Source organism: Ranitomeya imitator, chromosome 2 (genome assembly GCF_032444005.1).
Source record: "Ranitomeya imitator isolate aRanImi1 chromosome 2, aRanImi1.pri, whole genome shotgun sequence".
Lineage (NCBI taxonomy): Eukaryota > Metazoa > Chordata > Amphibia > Anura > Dendrobatidae > Ranitomeya > Ranitomeya imitator.
Genome location: NC_091283.1, coordinates 287,817,085 through 287,831,880, shown reverse-complemented (window position 1 = coordinate 287,831,880; position 14,796 = coordinate 287,817,085).

Genomic DNA, 14,796 nt, shown 5'->3' with positions numbered 1-14,796 from the left:
TATACGTTATTGACAAATTGTACAAAAACATTTAACAGACGTATTATTGAATGAGAGAGGGAAATTACTTTAGAACTTACTATATTTCTTAGGGTACCGTCACATTAAGCGACGCTGCAGCGATATAGACAACGATGCTGATCGCTGCAGCGTCGCTGTTTAGTCGTTGTGTGGTCGCTGGAGAGCTGTCACACAGACAGCTCTCCAGCGACCAACGATGCCGAAGTCCCCGGGTAACCAGGGTAAACATCGGGTTACTAAGCGCAGAGCCGCGCTTTGTAACCCGATGTTTACCCTGGATACCATTGTAAATGTAAAAACAAAATAACACTACATGCTTACATTCCGGTGTCTGTCGCGTCCCCCAGCGTCAGCTTCCCTGCACTGTGTAAGCGCTGGCCGGAAAGCAGAGCGGTGACGTCACCGCTGTGCTCTGCTTTACGGCCGGCCGGCGCTGACACAGTGCAGGGAAGCTGACGACGGGGGACGCGACAGACACCGGAATGTAAGCATGTAGTGTTTTTTTTTTTTTTTTACATTTACAATGGTAACCAGGGTAAATATCGGGTTACTAAGCGCGGCCCTGCGCTTAGTAACCCGATGTTTACCCTGGTTACAAGTGAACACATCGCTGGATCAGCGTCACACGCCGATTCAGCGATGTCAGCGGGTGATCCAGCGCCGAAATAAAGTTCCAGACTTTCAGCTCCGACCAGCGATGTCTGTTGTGAATTCTGTGGCAGAGCTCCCTCCTGTGGTCACAAGTGGTACTTCGGCTGGTTCTCTCTGTGAGCTTCCGTTGGTGGAGGAAAGTGGTACTGCGGCTTCTGAGTTTCCTTCCTCAGGTGATGTGGTGAAGTCGTTAGGTGCTGCTCTATTTAACTCCACCTAGTGCTTTGATCCTGGCTTCCAGTCAATGTTCTAGTATTGGACCTGTTTCCTCCTGGATCGTTCCTGTGGCCTGCTGCTCTGCATAGCTAAGTTCCTCTTTGTTATTTGTTTGCTGTTTTTTTCTGTCCAGCTTGTCAATTTGTTTTTTTCTGCTTGCTGGAAGCTCTGGGACGCAGAGGGTGTACCTCCGTGCCGTTAGTTCGGTATGGAGGGTCTTTTTGCCCCCTTGCGTGGTTTTTGTAGGGTTTTGTGTTGACCGCAAAGTTACCTTTCCTATCCTCGCTCTGTTCAGAAAGTTGGGCCTCACTTTGCTAAATCTATTTCATCTCTACGTTTGTCTTTTCATCTTAACTCACAGTCATATGTGGGGGCTGCCTTTTCCTTTGGGGTATTTCTCTGAGGCAAGGTAGGCTTATTTTCTATCTTCAGGCTAGCTAGTTTCTCAGGCTGTGCCGAGTTGCATAGGGAGCATTAGGCGCAATCCACGGCTGCCTTCAGTGTGGTTGGAGAGGATTAGGGATTGCGGTCAACAGAGTTCCCACGTCTCAGAGCTCGTTCTTGTTTTTTGGGTTATTTCCAGGTCACTGTATGTGCGCTGACCTCTATGTCCATTGTGGTACTGAATTACCTTTCATAACAGTACTGGAAGCCCAAAGTACTAATGATTCCCAATAGAGGGAAAAAAGAAGTTCTGAGACCATTTTTTTTTTCTTTGCACTGTGTTTTGCCTTTTTTTTTTCCTAGACATTTGGGTGGTTCAGGACACAGGTGTAGCAATGGACATTAAAGGTCTGTCTTCATGTGTGGATCAGCTCACGGCAAGAGTACAAAGTATTCAAGACTTTGTGGTTCAGAATTCTATGTTAGAACCAAGAATTCCTATTCCTGATTTGTTTTTTGGAGATAGAACTAAATTTCTGAGTTTCAAAAATAATTGTAAACTATTTCTGGCTTTGAAACCTCGCTCCTCTGGTGACCCAGTTCAACAAGTTAGGATCGTTATTTCTTTTTTGCGTGGCGACCCTCAGGACTGGGCATTTTCTCTTGCGTCAGGAGATCCTGCATTAAGTAATATCGATGCATTTTTCCTGGCGCTCGGATTGCTGTACGATGAGCCTAATTCTGTGGATCAGGCAGAGAAGAATTTGCTGGCTCTGTGTCAGGGTCAGGATGAAGTAGAGGTATATTTTCAGAAATTTAGAAAGTGGTCCGTACTCACTCAGTGGAATGAAGGTGCGCTCGCAGCTATTTTCAGAAAAGGTCTCTCTGAAGCCCTTAAGGATGTCATGGTGGGATTTCCTATGCCTGCTGGTCTGAATGAGTCTATGTCTTTGGCCATTCAGATCGGTCGACGCTTGCGCGAGCGTAAATCTGTGCACCATTTGGCGGTATTACCTGAGCTTAAACCTGAGCCTATGCAGTGCGATAGGACTTTGACCAGAGTTGAACGACAAGAACACAGACGTCTGAATGGGCTGTGTTTCTACTGTGGTGATTCCACTCATGCTATCTCTGATTGTCCTAAGCGCACTAAGCGGTTCGCTAGGTCTGCCACCATTGGTACGGTACAGTCAAAATTTCTTCTGTCTGTTACCTTGATCTGCTCTTTGTCATCGTATTCTGTCATGGCATTTGTGGACTCAGGCGCTGCTCTGAATTTGATGGACTTGGAGTATGCTAGGCGTTGTGGGTTTTTCTTGGAGCCCTTGCAGTGTCCTATTCCATTGAGAGGAATTGATGCTACGCCTTTGGCCAAGAATAAGCCTCAGTACTGGACCCAGCTGACCATGTGCATGGCTCCTGCACATCAGGAGGTTATTCGCTTTCTGGTGTTGCATAATCTGCATGATGTGGTCGTGTTGGGGTTGCCATGGCTACAAGTCCATAATCCAGTATTAGATTGGAAATCCATGTCTGTGTCCAGCTGGGGTTGTCAGGGGGTACATGGTGATGTCCCATTTCTGACTATTTCGTCATCCACCCTTTCTGAGGTTCCTGAGTTCTTTTCTGATTACCGGGATTTATTTGATGAGCCCAAGTCCGATACCCTACCTCCGCATATGGATTGTGATTGTGCTATCGATTTGATTCCTGGTAGTAAATTCCCAAAAGGTCGACTGTTTAATTTATCTGTGCCTGAGCACGCCGCTATGCCGAGTTATGTGAAGGAGTCTTTGGAGAAGGGGCATATTCGCCCGTCATCGTCGCCATTAGGAGCAGGGTTCTTTTTTGTAGCCAAGAAGATGGTTCACTGAGACCTTGTATAGATTACCGCCTTCTAAATAAGATCACGGTTAAAAGGAACCTGTCACCTGAATTTGGCGGGACTGGTTTTGGGTCATATGGGTGGAGTTTTCGGGTGTTTGATTCACCCTTTCCTTACCCGCTGGCTGCATGCTGGCTGCAATATTGGATTGAAGTTCATTCTATGTCCTCCGTAGTACACGCCTGCACAAGGCAAGATTGCTTTGCGCAGGCGTATACTATGGAGGACAGAGAATGAACTTCAATCCAATATTGCAGCCAGCATGCAGCCAGCGGGTAAGGAAAGGGTGAATCAAACACCCGAAAACTCCGCCCATATGACCCAAAACCAGTCCCGCCAAATTCAGGTGACAGAGTCCCTTTAAATTTCAGTACCCCTTGCCATTGTTATCTGATTTGTTTGCTCGGATTAAGGGGGCTAGTTGGTTCACCAAGATAGATCTTCGTGGTGCGTATAATCTTGTGCGTATTAAGCGAGGCGATGAGTGGAAAACTGCATTTAATACGCCCGAGGGCCATTTTGAGTATCTAGTAATGCCATTCGGACTTGCCAATGCTCCATCAGTGTTTCAGTTCTTAATGCATGACATCTTCCGAGAGTACCTGGATAAATTCCTGATTGTGTACTTAGATGACATTTTGATCTTCTCGGATGATTGGGAGTCTCATGTGAAGCAGGTCAGAACGGTGTTTCAGGTTCTGCGTGCTAATTCTTTGTTTGTGAAGGGATCAAAGTGTCTCTTTGGTGTTCAGAAGGTTTCATTTTTGGGGTTCATCTTTTCCCCTTCTACTATCGAGATGGACCCTGTTAAGGTCCAAGCCATCCATAATTGGACTCAGCCGACATCTCTGAAAAGTCTGCAAAAGTTCCTGGGCTTTGCTAATTTTTATCGTCGCTTCATCTGCAATTTTTCTAGTATTGCTAAACCATTGACCGATTTGACCAAGAAAGGTGCTGATTTGGTCAATTGGTCTTATGCTGCTGTGGAAGCTTTTCAAGAGTTGAAGCGTCGTTTTTCTTCTGCCCCTGTGTTGTGTCAACCAGATGTTTCGCTTCCGTTCCAGGTCGAGGTTGATGCTTCTGAGATTGGAGCAGGGGCTGTTTTGTCGCAGAGAAGTTTTGATTGCTCGGTGATGAAGCCATGCGCCTTCTTTTCCAGGAAGTTTTCGCCTGCTGAGCGAAATTATGATGTGGGCAATCGAGAGTTGCTGGCCATGAAGTGGGCATTCGAGGAGTGGCGTCATTGGCTTGAAGGAGCTAAGCATCGCGTGGTGGTCTTGACTGATCATAAGAACTTGACTTATCTCGAGTCCGCCAAGCGGTTGAATCCTAGACAAGCTCGTTTGTCGTTGTTTTTTGCCCGTTTTGACTTTGTGATTTCATACCTTCCGGGCTCTAAAAATGTGAAGGCGGATGCTCTGTCTAGGAGTTTTGTGCCCGACTCTCCGGGTGTAAAGCCGGCGGGTATCCTCAAAGAGGGAGTAATTGTGTCTGCCATCTCCCCTGATTTGCGGCGGGTGCTGCAAATATTTCAAGCTAATAAACCTGATCGTTCCCCTGCGGAGAAACTGTTTGTCCCTGATAGGTGGACGAATAAAGTTATCTCTGAGGTTCATTGTTCGGTGTTGGCTGGTCATCCTGGAATCTTTGGTACCAGAGAGTTAGTGGCTAGATCCTTTTGTTGGCCATCTCTGCCGCGGGATGTGCGTATTTTTGTGCAGTCCTGTGGGATTTGTGCTCGGGCTAAGCCCTTCTGTTCTCGTGCCAGTGGGTTGCTTTTGCCCTTGCCGGTCCCGAAGAGGCCTTGGACACATATCTCTATGGATTTTATTTCAGATCTTCCCGTCTCTCAAAAGATGTCAGTCAGTCATTGAGCAGTGTAGGTGCCCCCCAGGGAACGGTGCTTGCACCCTTTCTTTTCACTCTGTATACTTCAGACTTTCAGTATAAATCTGAACTTTGCCACCTTCAAAAATTTTCGGATGACTCCGTGGTTGTGGGATGCATTAGGGGAGATCAGGGGGATGAGGAATACAGAAGTGTGGTGTCGAATTTCGTGGATTGGTGCAATGGTAACTATCTACAACTAAATGTTAAGGCCCCGTCACACATAGCGACGCTTGAGCGATTCCGACAACGATTCAACCTGTCAGGGATCGCTCAAGCGTCGCTATGTGGTCGCTGGTGAGATGTCACACAGTGCGATCTCCCCAACGACGCAGCAGCGATGCGGCGAACTGTAGCGACCTGTAGCGACCTGTAGAACGATGCTATTTCATGATAATTCAATGGGACGTCCTGTCAGAGAGGTCGTTGGTAAGGTGTCAAACACAGCGATGTGTGCTACGCAGCGGGACCTCAACGATCAAAAAATGGCCCAGGCCATTCCGACACGACCAGCGATCTCACAGCAGGGGCCTGATCGCTGCTACGTGTCACACATAGCGAGATCGCTACTGAGATCGCTGTTGCGTCACAAAACTCAGCGATCTCGCTAGCGATCTCGCTGTGTGTGACGGGGGCTTTAAGAAAACTAAGGAGTTGGTGGCCAACTATAACAGGATTAAGTTGGAATGCTTACCAATCACTATTGCTGGTCAGGAGGTCGAGCAGGTGGAGAGTTACAAATATTTGGGGGTCTATTTGGATAGCAAACTGGACTGGAGATGCCACTCAGAGTTTGTCTACAAGAAGGGGATGAGCAGATTGTATTTCCTAAGGAAACTGAGGTCTTTTAATGTGTGCAGCAAAATGTTAGAAATGTTCTACCAATCTGTAGTGGCAAGTGCCATCTTTTTTGCAATCACGTGCTGGGGTAGTAGTGTGCGGGCCTCTGATGCTAATAAGCTGAATAAGATTATAAAGAAGGCAAGTTCTGCTGTGGGCTGTAATCTGGACTCTTTTGGGGAGGTAGTGGAGAGAAGAACTCTGAAAAAGTGTATGGCAATTATGAACAATAATGCACATCCATTATATGAGCTATTCATGAGACAGAAGAGCACCTTCAGTAACCGGCTAATACTTCTGAGGTGTAAGAAGGAAAAATATAGGAAATCGTTTGTGCCAACTGCCATGGAAATGTACAATAATAACATTAGGGTTAAACCACCAAGGTGAAAGTCTACTTATTTCTCTACATTTCAGTTCACTCGTTGTGTATGTCCTATTCTAATGTATAATGTATAATGTTCTTCTGTCAACAAACTGTCATGTCAACTATGTAATTCCTTTATGATTTTTATGATTTAAGTTGTGCTGCTGTGATACCATAATTTCCCACGGGATCAATAAAGTGTATCGTATCGTATCGTATTTGGGTGGTCTGTGATCGCTTCTCTAAGATGGTCCATTTGGTACCCTTGTCTAAATTGCCTTCCTCCTCTGATTTGGTGCCATTGTTTTTCCAGCATGTAGTTCGTTTACATGGCATTCCAGAGAATATCGTTTCTGACAGAGGTTCCCAGTTTGTTTCGAGGTTTTGGCGAGCCTTTTGTGGTAGGATGGGCATTGACTTGTCTTTTTCCTCGGCTTTCCATCCTCAGACTAATGGCCAGACCGAACGAACCAATCAGACCTTGGAAACATATCTGAGATGCTTTGTTTCTGCTGATCAGGATGACTGGGTGTCCTTTTTGCCTTTGGCTGAGTTCGCCCTTAATAATCGGGCCAGTTCGGCTACCTTGGTTTCACCGTTTTTCTGCAACTCTGGGTTCCATCCTCGTTTCTCTTCAGGGCAGGTTGAGTCTTCGGACTGTCCTGGATACTGGTGTGGATACTGTGGTGGACAGGTTGCAGCAGATTTGGACTCATGTAGTGGACAATTTGACTTTGTCCCAGGAGAAGGCTCAACGTTTCGCTAATCGCAGACGCTGTGTGGGTCCCCGACTTCGGGTTGGGGACTTGGTTTGGTTATCTTCTCGTCATATTCCTATGAAGGTTTCCTCTCCTAAGTTTAAACCTCGTTTTATTGGTCCGTATAGGATTTCTGAGGTTCTTAATCCTGTGTCTTTTCGTCTTGACCCTTCCAGATTCTTTTTCCATACATAACGTATTCCATAGGTCATTGTTGCGGAGATACGTGGCACCTATGGTTCCATCTGTTGATCCTCCTGCCCCGGTTTTGGTGGAGGGGGAGTTGGAGTATATTGTGGAGAAGATTTTGGATTCTCGTGTTTCAAGGCGGAAACTCCAGTATCTGGTTAAGTGGAAGGGTTATGCTCAGGAAGATAATTCCTGGGTCTTTGCCTCTGATGTCCATGCTCCCGATCTTGTTCGTGCCTTTCATATGGCTCATCCTGGTCGTCCTGGGAGCTCTGGTGAGGGTTCGGTGACCCCTCCTCAAGGGGGGGTACTGTTGTGAATTCTGTGGCAGAGCTCCCTCCTGTGGTCACAAGTGGTACTTCGGCTGGTTCTCTCTGTGAGCTTCCGTTGGTGGAGGAAAGTGGTATTGCGGCTTCTGAGTTTCCTTCCTCAGGTGATGTGGTGAAGTCGTTAGGTGCTGCTCTATTTAGCTCCACCTAGTGCTTTGATCCTGGCTTCCAATCAATGTTCTAGTATTGGACCTGTTTCCTCCTGGATCGTTCCTGTGGCCTGCTGCTCTGCATAGCTAAGTTCCTCTTTGTTATTTGTTTGCTGTTTTTTTCTGTCCAGCTTGTCAATTTGTTTTTTTCTGCTTGCAGGAAGCTCTGGGACGCAGAGGGTGTACCTCCGTGCCGTTAGTTCGGTATGGAGGGTCTTTTTGCCCCCTTTGCGTGGTTTTTGTAGGGTTTTGTGTTGACCGCAAAGTTACCTTTCCTATCCTCACTCTGTTCAGAAAGTTGGGCCTCACTTTGCTAAATCTATTTCATCTCTACGTTTGTCTTTTCATCTTAACTCACAGTCATTATATGTGGGGGCTGCCTTTTCCTTTGGGGTATTTCTCTGAGGCAAGGTAGGCTTATTTTCTATCTTCAGGCTAGCTAGTTTCTCAGGCCGTGCCGAGTTGCATAGGGAGCGTTAGGCGCAATCCACGGCTGCCTTTAGTGTGGTTGGAGAGGATTAGGGATTGCGGTCAACAGAGTTCCCACGTCTCAGAGCTCGTTCTTGTTTTTTGGGTTATTTCCAGGTCACTGTATGTGCGCTGACCTCTATGTCCATTGTGGTACTGAATTACCTTTCATAACAGATGTCACAGCAGGATCCAGATCGCTGCTGCGTGTCAAACACAACAATATCGCTATCCAAGATGCTGCAACGTCACGGATCGCTATCGTTATCGTTCTAAAGTTGCTCAATGTGAAGGTACCTTAAGATTATAAGACACACACTTTTCTTATTACAAAATTTTATTAAGAAAATTACACAATAGTTTTTCAAAGAGACATCAGTAGAACAAAGATATTTTCAATGTTACTGTACATTGTATCATTATATGTTAGTGTTGTACATAAAATACAATAAAGTTGGCATCTTCTTCCAAGGATTCAATTTTTTTTTTCATTCAAACCAATACAACCCCCCCCCCCAATAACACTCCAGATAAATCTGTATTCATACTATTATTTTTTTTATGATGTGAATACATTAGAATATCTGCCATGCATGAGTACTCGCCTTTCTTATATCATTTAACCTGGATTGATGATACTACAAGTGTTCATGAAGACAGAAATTGCCATGTTATTTCTCAGTAGTCCAGATGGTAGGCCTGGAACATTCATCCAGGATCCCCAGATGTTGTCAAATTTCCAACCAAATAATATTGTTTTGCTTATTTATTAACTCATTAACTGTCGGTGCTTGAGCGCTTGTCCAATGTTGTGCAATAAGTTTGCGAGCTTGATACAATGTTCGAAAAAGACCTAGAGCCATTGTGGATTCAAAACTTCCGTAATCAGCATCACATCTGCTTTTTTAATGTAGCTGCCAGGTGATGGTCTCCCATGTGAGACTGTGAGAGTTTCTGATAGATGTTTGAAATTAAGCCGGTCGTGTATTTTGCCGCTGCTATTAAGTCTAGTAAATATTTTTTTTCAGTATATCCTGTGCCGCAGCTCTAAACTAAGTTAGATCTGCATTCCTAAGTTGTAGGTATCGAAAGAAGAGGCCATGAGGCAATCCAAACTCTTTTTGTAGTTTGTTAGGGTATGTGCACACGTTGCAGATTTGGCTGCAGATCTGCAGCGGATTTGGCCCTGCGGATCCGCAGCAGTTTTCTATGCTGTGTACAGTATCATGTAAACCCATGGAAAACAAAATCTGCAGTGCACATGCTGAGGAAAATTCCAGCAGATACGCAGCGGTTTATTTTCTGCAGGATGTCAATTCTTTGTGCAGATTCTGCAGCGTTTTACACCTATTCCATAATAGGAATCCCTAGGTTTAAAAACGCAGGCGAATTCCACACAAAATCTGCACAAAATCCACAGGGAATCCAGGGCGTTTTACCTGCGGATTCTGCAGAATCTGCTTGGAAAAATCTGCAGTGGAATCTGCAGCATCTGCACATACCCTTAAAGCTTTTAAGTGTTCCATTTCCTACTAATTGATCTAAAGCCTGAATTCCCTTTGATTCCCATCCTCAGAAACCAGTAAATTTGTCAAAGTCCACCAGTCGCTGATTTTGCCATAATGGGGTAAATTTAGAGTATTCCCTTATCCCCAAAGTCTCTCCTCTGTCCCACAAGTTGTACCTCATTGCTAAGGTCAGACTCAACAGAGTGATCTATTTCAAGTATTTATTTATGTTAATGTTTATGATTATGGCTTACAGCCAATGAAAACCCAAAAGTCATTATCTCAGTAAATTAGAATAATTAACAAAAAACACCTGCAAAGGCTTCCTAAGCGTTTAAAAAGGTCCCTTAGGGTACCGTCACACAGTGGCACTTTGATCGCTAGGACGGCACGATCTGTGACGTTCCAGCGATATCCTTATGATCTCGCTGTGTCTGACACGCTACTGCGATCAGGGACCCCGCTGAGAATCGTACGTCGTAGCAGATCGTTTGAAACTTTTTCGTCGCTGGATCTCCCGCTGACATTGCTGAATCGGCGTGTGTGACGCCGATTCAGCGATGTCTTCACTGGTAACCAGGGTAAACATTGGGTTACTAATCGCAGGGCCGCGCTTAGTAACCCGATGTTTACCCTGGTTACCAGCGTAAACGTAAAAAAACAAACACTACATACTTACTTTCAGCTGTCTGTCCCCGGCGCTCTGCTTCTCTGCACTCCTCCTGCATCCTGTGTCAGCGCCGGCCAGCCGGAAAGCACAGCGGTGACGTCACCGCTCTGCTTTCCGGCTGGCCGCTCACTGTCAGTGCAGGAAAGCACAGTGCCGGGGACAGACACGGAAGGTAAGTATGTAGTGTTTGTTTTTTTTACGTTTACGCTGGTAACCAGGGTAAACATCGGGTTACTAAGCGCGGCCCTGTGCTTAGTAACCCGATATTTACCCTGGTTACCAGGGGACTTCGGGATCGTTGGTCGCTGGAGAGCTGTCTGTGTGACAGCTCTCCAGCGACCAAACAGCGACGCTGCAGCGATCGACATCGTTGTCGTATCGCTGCAGCGTCGTTTCAGTGTGACGGTACCCTTAGTCTGTTTCAGTAGGCTCCACAATGATGGGGAAGACTGCTGAGTGGAAAGAAAAAGTGTGGTAGAAAAAGGTGCACATGCAACCGGGATAACCACAGCTTTGAAAAGATCATTACGAAAAGGCCATTCAAAAAATTGGGGAAATTCACAAGGAGTGGACTGCTGCTGGAGTCATTGCTTCAAAAGCCACCACACACAGACGTATTCAGGACATGGGCTACAAGTGTCACATTCCTTGTATCAAGCCACTCATGACCAATAGACGCCAGAAGTGTCTTACCTGGGCCAAGGAGAAAAAGAACTGGACTGTTGCTCATTGGTCCGAGGTGTTGTTTTCAGATGAAAGTAAATTTTGCATTTCATTTGGAAATCCAGGTTCCAGAGTCTGGAGGAAGAGTGGAGAGGCCACAATCCAAGCTGCTTGAGGTCTAGTGTGAAGTTTCCACAATTAAAGGGGTTGTCCACTACTTTCAATTAACCCCCCAATGTGCCCCCCCCGGGGCCCCTAATGAATTGTGCAATTACCTTCCGTTGCCGTTTTTGCCTGTGAGCGGCGCTATTCTGGCTGCTGAGTCCGGGTCACGTGACCCCCAGGATGCAGCCGCCGCTCATTTCCGCCGACGTCACGTCAATTTCCAGACTCTAGAAAATGATGTGATGTCAGCAGCAGGCGTGACCAGCCCCTACAGTCAGCAGTCAAGAGTGACTGGGCTGTGGGCGGTGCTGGGGGCTGCCTGCAGGGCTGTGCTGGGGACGGGCGGGGCTGACAGTGTGTGTTCAGTGCTGATGAGTGCTGGGATCTGCGGGCGGGCGGGGCTTCGCTGCTGTCGCTGGGGGTCTGCCCGGCGCTGGTGTCTGCCTGCCTGGTGCCGGTGACTGCCCGCCGCCAGCGCAGGTATGTGCGTGCTGGCGCTGTGTGTGTGTGTGTGTGTGTGTGTGCAGGCATCGTCCGATGGGACTACAAGTCCCATCGGGCTCTGCCTGCTACACTGACAGTGAGTGACACATTAGCCAATGATGGGACAGTAGTAGTCCCATCGTCCGGCTAATGTGTTGAATGTAAAAAAAAAAAAAAAAAACACACACCATGTGACGACATGCACCATGCGACATGCTACATGTGACGACATGCACCATACGACATGCTACATGCACCATGCGATGACATGCGGCATGCACTGACATGCACCATGCGCTGACATGCACAATGTGACGACATGCACCATGCAACGACATGCTACATGCACCATGCGGTGACATGCACCATGCGGTGACATGCACCATGTGACATGCTACATGCACCATGCGACGACGTGCACCATGTGCTGACAAGCGACATGCTGCATGCACCATGTGACGGCATGCGACATGCACCATGCGACGACATGCGCCTACATGCACCAATACATACATACAACACACACCATGTAACATGCAACACATGCACCATGCGACGACATGCACCATGCGACGACATGCACCATGCACTGACATGCACCATGCGGTGACATGCGACATGCTGCAGGCACCATGCGACGACATGCACCATGCGATGACATGCACCATGCGACGACATGCACCATGTGACATGCTACATGCACCATGCGACAACATGCGCCATGCGACGACATGCGCCATGCGGCGACATGCACCATGTGACATGCTGCATGCACCATGCGACAACATGTGACATGCACCATGCGCCAACATGTGACATGCACCATGCGCCAACATGCACCATGCGATGGCATGCACCATGCGACGGCATGCACCATGCGATGACATGCACCATGCGACATGCTGCATGCACCATGTGACGGCATGCGACATGCACCATGCGACGACATGCACCATGCGACGACATGCACCATGCGACGACATGCTACATGCACCATGCGACGACATGCACCATGCAACGACATGCGACATACAGTACATACATACATACTACAGACATACAGTACATATAACATAGATTACATACTCACCATCACTTGTCACTTTGTTCCCCGAAGCCATTGTCACCTGTAAAAAATATTAAAATAATAAACAAACAATATACTCCCTGTCCGCAGAAATCCAATTAAAACGAGTGTCCCACAACGATCTCCCGTGGAGAGCAGGCGCATCAGCTGATGCGACCACTCTCCAGGAGCTCCAGGAACACAATGATGGAAGGTATCCTTCCATCATGTATTCCTCACAAGGTATTCCTACACCCGTGTGAGAAAATAGTCCCTAGTCTCACTATTGGCATTGCTGGGTGAGAAATTTTCCCACGCAGCAATTGCCATAAAGTGAGACCAGTGAACTATAGTAACCTCAGTGATGCACTGCAGGAGCCATTGTCTCCTGTCAGTGTGTCACTGGAGGTCCTATAGAGCAGTGACATCACCCGATGTCACTATTCTATAGGGGAGATCGTCGTGGGACACTCGTTATTAATTTTACTACGGCGGAAAGGTAGTATACGGTTTATTATTTTACTCTTTTTTTTTTTTTGCAGGTGCTGAAGTATGGTAAGTATGGTTAAATGAAGAATATTAAAACACTTTTTTCCAAATGTGTGCGTGTTTTATTAACCCTTTCTTACTATTGGATTAATAATGGATAGGCGTCTTATTGACGCCTCTCCGTTATTAACCCGGCTTAATGTCACCTTACAATAGCAAGGTGACATTAACCCTTTATTACCCCATATCCCACCGCTACTCGGGAGTGGGAAGAGAGGGGCTAAGTGCCGGAATTGGCGCATCTTACAGATGCACCATTTCTGGGGCGGCTGCGGACTGGTATTTGTACCCGGGGGGGGGGGGGGGCAATATCCATGGCCCCACTCTAGGCTATGAATATCAGCCTGCAGCTGTCTGCGTAGCCTTTCTGGCTATAAAATATAGGGGGACCCCACTTCATTTTTTGGGGGGTCCCCCTATTTTAATAGCCAGTAAAGGCTACGCAGACAGCTGCAGGCTGGTATTCATAGCAGGCTACAGATATTGGCCCCGGCCGTCGGCTTTCTTCCTCTGGCGCAGAAAATTGCGCGGGAGCCCACGCCGTTTTTTTCCGCTTATTTTTTTTTTTTTCTAATTCAACGCTCATTAAGGCCTCTTTCACTCTTGCGTCGGTACGGGTCCATCGCTATGCGTTGGGCCGACGTACCGACGCACGTTGTGAAATTTGTGCACGACGTCTGCAGCGGATGCAGTTTTTCAACGCATCCGCTGCCCATTCTGAAGAGCGGGGAGGAGGGGGCGGAATTTCTGCCACGCATGCGCGGTAGAAAATGGCGGGCGCGACGGCCAAAAAATTTTTCAATTGAACGTTTTTTCGTGCCGACGGTCCGCCAAAACACGACGGAGGCGATGTCTGGCCATCCATCACGATCCGTCGCTAATACAAGTCTATGGGTAAAATGCTTCCTGCGAGCACATTTGCAGGATCCGTTTTTTAGCACCGGATCGTTTTTTTTCCGCCAGATCCGTTTTTTTCAACCGGATCCGTTTTTTTCCGCCGGATACATTTTTTTGTCCACCGGATATTTTTTTTTCCGCCAGATCTGTTTTTTCTCATAGAGTTGTATTAGCGCCGGATTGCGCCTGATGGCCACACATTTAATCCGTTTTTGCAGGATCCGTCAAAAAAGCTGTTTCCGCCGGACGGAAAACACATACAGAGGAACGGTTTTTCGGTACGTCGAAAAAATGCACAGCGACTGATCTAGCAAAAAATGGATGAAACGTGTGGCCATCAGACGTACTCTGGCGCTAATGCAACTCTATGAGAAAAAAACGGATCTGGTGGAAAAAAAACGATCAGGTGGAAAAAAACGGATCCTGCAAATGTGCTCGCAGGATGCGTTTTGTACCCATAGACTTGTATTAGCAACGGATCCGTCGTGTTTTGGCGGACGCGACGCACAAAAAAAGTTCAATGTAACTTTTTTTGTGCGACGTGTCTGCCATTTCCGACCACGCATGCGTGGCTGGAACTCCGCCCCCTCCTCCACGCTCATCACAATGGGCAGCGGATGCGTTGTAAAACTGCATCCACTGCCCACGTTG